We start from the raw sequence: 4,615 nt of genomic DNA, 5'->3' as shown, positions 1-4,615 counted from the left end.
AAAGATGCTGATCTCATTAGAACAAAGTGGTAAAGATAACTTATCAACAGAGGTGCAACTGGCACATAGAAAGGACTAGTCTCTGTTAAGTAGCAATGTTCTAGGCATGAACAAAGCTTTTCATACTTTTATCCCTCTGCATCAAATGGCAGAAGAACCAGTCTTCCTTCAGCAAAGGCAATTTTACACAGTCTCCCTTCAGGATATCGGGCACCGGTAATTTTTACAAGTTTACTCGGTTTCTCATTGACCCTGAATAACATCCAGCTTTTATCATGAGGAACCACCCTATATACTCCCAAGTGTTACTAGTATTGGGTGATAGGCTTACACTGCACCAGTTGAAAACTGCCAAGTCCCTAGGATCTGTTGTCTGATGTTGGGGCTGGATCTGCATTTCCTTCCTTTCCACTCAATTTCATGTGATTTCTGAGCAAGGTGTGAGCTTCATTGTGGGGTGTGGGGCAGACTCTGCCGTCAAACAGTTTGAGTTGGAATCTAGGTTCCCCCCCTCATGGGATGCATAGATTTAGGCAAGTTATTCTATACATCTAAGTCTCAGTTTTCCCATCTATAAGATAAGGCAACATACTAAGAACTCCATCGCTTACAACCAAAGAGAGGGGTTTTGGTGAATGAATGTGTGTTCTGGGTTGAATTGTGTCCCTCTAAAAATATATGTTGAAGCCCTAACCCTGAGTACCTATGAATGTGACTTTATTTGGAAATAGGATCTTTGCAGATAGATATAATCAAGTTGAAGGGAAGTCATACTGGATTAGGATGGGCCCTAATTCAACATAACTGCTGTCATTATAAGAAAAAGGAAATTTGAACACAGAAGCACACAGTAAGGATGCCACGTAACAAAGGCGGAGACTGGACTTATGCAGCAGCAAGCCAAGGAACACCAGAGACTGCCAGCAAACCACCAGAAACTAGAAAGAGGCAGGCAAGGATTACCTACAGCTTTCAGAAGGATCGTGGTTCTGATGATGCTGATTTTAGACTTCTAACCTCTAGAAGTGTTGGACAATAAGTTTCTGTTGTTTTCAACCACACAGTTTGGGGTGCATTGTTACAGAAGCCCTAGAAAACGAATACAGAATATATTTTAAAACCTGGTGAAATCTGAGTAAGATCTGTAGTCTAATTAATTTCATTGTGCCAATTAATATAATACACTCCAGTTATGTAAGATATCATCATTGGGGGAAGCTGAGTGAAAATACCAAGACTTCTTTGTCCTACTTCTGTAGCTGTGTGTGAGTCTACAATTATTTCAAAGTAAAAAGTTAAAAAAATAGGACTACTAAGAAACATCAATAAGATAATGCACGTAAATTATTTTATTTATTAAACTACTAAACCAATATTGCTGGTATTAATTTTAGAATCAGTAGATTTTTAGCCATATCAGAGAATCCAAAGGCTTGGTGTTTTAGAATCATAAGAAATACTGATTATGAAACTACTGTAAATTATTTGGCCTTTTTTGACTTTCAGATATAAGAAACAGCATATGGCAACAGACACTGTGCACCTAGCTAACAATCAATGAACTGCAAATTTTCCACTTGGTATCATCTATCCAGCTCTCATGAAGTTGACCTCCCAGCTACAGCTCATACAGTTGATTCTTTGTGGGTCCATGACTTTTTTGGACCTTGCTTGGTGAGGTTAAGAATTCACATCTATTTCTCCTGGCTTTCCCTGATGGTGATTTGTTTTTCTGTTTCAATCACATTGAGCTGGCAGTGATAAAACCAGTACAGAAGGCCAGTGTAGCCATGTCTACAAGTTGACATCCTCACTCATAACAAAACTTGCAGGTCTTATGCCTCATAGTTATATGTGTCAGTTGAAAATTATGGTGTCCATCTTGTATGGGAATGTCTGAAACAGTGTGTGGAGTTATGATATAATCTTGACATTTTAGAAGAATAATCCTTTCAGCATTAAGCTACTTTCTACTAGGTATTCACTTTTGATTTGGGTACTTCTTGAGTTACAGCCAATGTTCTGTCTTTTCCTGGCGGAATATCTACTAGCCATGCTATAGGGAATGAAGAACAGCTGTTAGCAGAATACAGCATGCAGGGAAGTGGCAGTCCACCCAGTGGCCCAGGTTTTGTTCATTCATCCATTCATCCAATCAAAGAATACGTATTAAGCATGTTTTATGTGCCAAGCATTAGAACTGAGTTAGCACCGTGAATAAGGCAGTCAAAGTAGCCATTCTCATGATGCTTATATGAACAGGTTGGGGAAACAGATAATAAACAAATAAGCAAATAGGTGACTGTTTTAGATATTAATTGACATTTAAAAAGTAAAACAAGTAAAGTGATGTTTAATGGAAGAATAATGAGTAGGGTAAAGGTGAGATCACAGGAGAGACAACGGGGAGGTGACTTTTGGGCTGAGACCTGGGTGAGGAGGAAGCAGCCACACTGAAAACAATACCAAATGTGCCAAGCAGGAGAAACGGAAACTGCCAGGGGTCCTGGGGCACTTTGGAGGACAAAGAGAAGGCCGTTCTGACTCAAATCCAAGGGGCAAAAGGCAAAGTTAAATGTGACTAAGTGAGAGTTAGTGGAGAAGGAAATTACACAAAGCCTAAGAGGTGATTGAAGTTTGATTTGATTCTCATGCAATCAAAGGCTTTTGGATAGTTTTAAAATGAAAGAAGGGAATAAAAGATCCTGAAGAGAAGGAAAAACATGGAGATTCCAAGGAGAGTATTCTTTTCTAGGGAGATTCCAGCTTATGATTTCTATAAATAAAATAGGTTTCAAGCAATTCAGTTGTTTGCTTGGCTCTTACATGTATCACTTATGAAGATCCTAAAGTGCAGTGATTAAGAAAACAGATTCCTAACCTATTCAATGACCAGGTATTAACCTAAACTTTACAGGAATGTGATATTGGGCAAGTTAGCTTATATGTAGGCTTCAGTTCCCTAGTCCTTAAAATTGAGGCCTCCCTAAGATATGCCATTAACCCAGAGCTTAGAACCTCATAATCACATATTAAATGTTAGTGATTTTGATAATGCTACCATCATCATGATCAACAATCTGATAGAATCTATTAGAGCTTTGCACATAGTACTTGCAAGACCTGTTATTTTGGGGGCAGGGACCATATTTATCTTTTAATCACTGTTTTTCCCAATGCTTGGCAAAGTTATTTGCACATTGTAGACACTCCATGCATATTTGTTAAATAATTAATGAAAAGAGGAAAGCAGATGCTGAGGAAACGTTTAATGAATTACTTAGCTGAATCCTTTACCTGTTGATTTCCAGTTATCTGTAGCTCATGGGTGCTATGTTTCTCTGTATTTATTCCCATTTAGATGGCAATCTTCTAAAGTTCCTTGAAATGAAACCATAATTTCTTTCATCAATTTTGAACATTCTACGAATGAGAAGGCTTAGGGTAAAAGGGAGGTTGAGGCTTGTCAAATATAGATTTTGATCTGGGTGAGACAATATCTTTTTGATAGAATGCATCTACTTGTACAGAACTATGACCGAGTTGTTTAAAATACCCATACCATACATATTTCATGTTATCTATAAGCCAAGGCTCCAAAATGAAAAATGAAGTTTGGGCTGTCAAACTCAGAATTGGGGCAGATATTTTGATACAAAATCTGTCTACAATGAGAATTAATGTACCCAGAGTGAGGAAGATGTAGCAATGGTCCAAAGAAATCTTCTAAAAGAAATGCCACATTCCAGTAGAGGTATTTATTTAAGGGCTAGAAAAAGAGAGAGGTACATTACTCACCAATGTTGTATACATAGTCGGTATCCATCAAATCTTGCTGAATAGTCCAAACTATGAACATCAGCAGTAGAGAAATTCAAATAACTTTGGTGACAAAGATCATAAAGAAAAGCATTATGTTGTGTTACAAGAAGTATGTTTTAGAGATAAGACATTTCGAAATCAGGCTATTTGATTTGCAAGTTGTATTTCTTTGGGCAAAATACTTATTCATTCTGAATGAAGTCTTAGAGTGAACATCTCTCAAAGAACCTAATAAGTCTTACCTTGTAAGGCTGTTATCAGTATTGCATTAGATAATGTGTAATATAAGCATATAGCAAGTATTCCACATCCATTGGTTGTTGTTTCTGCTATTGTTATTATATTTATTCTGAAATGTTTAGCAGTTTAGTCACAAACATGATATTCCACACACAAGAGTGGATAAGAGATTTCCAATTTCAATCATGACAAAGTAGTGGGTAGCATTTATCAGAATTATCCTTCCACCTGATAGAACCATAAAACTAAATAAAATATATGAAGCAATAAATCTCATTTATCTCATTAACAAAAAAATGGGAAAATCATATGATCATCACAATAGATAAAGTATAACAAAATTGGAGACTTTCTCGATCTGTAAGATTTCCTAATGAAAATCCAAGAGAAACATACAGATATCATTATACCTAGTTGTGAAAGATTGAACAAGTTTCCTCTAACATTGGGTATAATGCCTAAATGTCTGTTCTCAGTACTTGTGTTTGTCATTGTACTGAGCACTAACCAGTTAGATAAGCCAAAATGAATACATGCATAAATACATAAAAAG

Source organism: Hylobates moloch, unplaced genomic scaffold (assembly GCF_009828535.3).
Source record: "Hylobates moloch isolate HMO894 unplaced genomic scaffold, HMol_V3 SCAFFOLD_21, whole genome shotgun sequence".
Classification (NCBI taxonomy): domain Eukaryota; kingdom Metazoa; phylum Chordata; class Mammalia; order Primates; family Hylobatidae; genus Hylobates; species Hylobates moloch.
The sequence above is the reverse complement of the archived record's forward strand: the minus strand, read 5'-3'. Positions refer to the sequence as shown.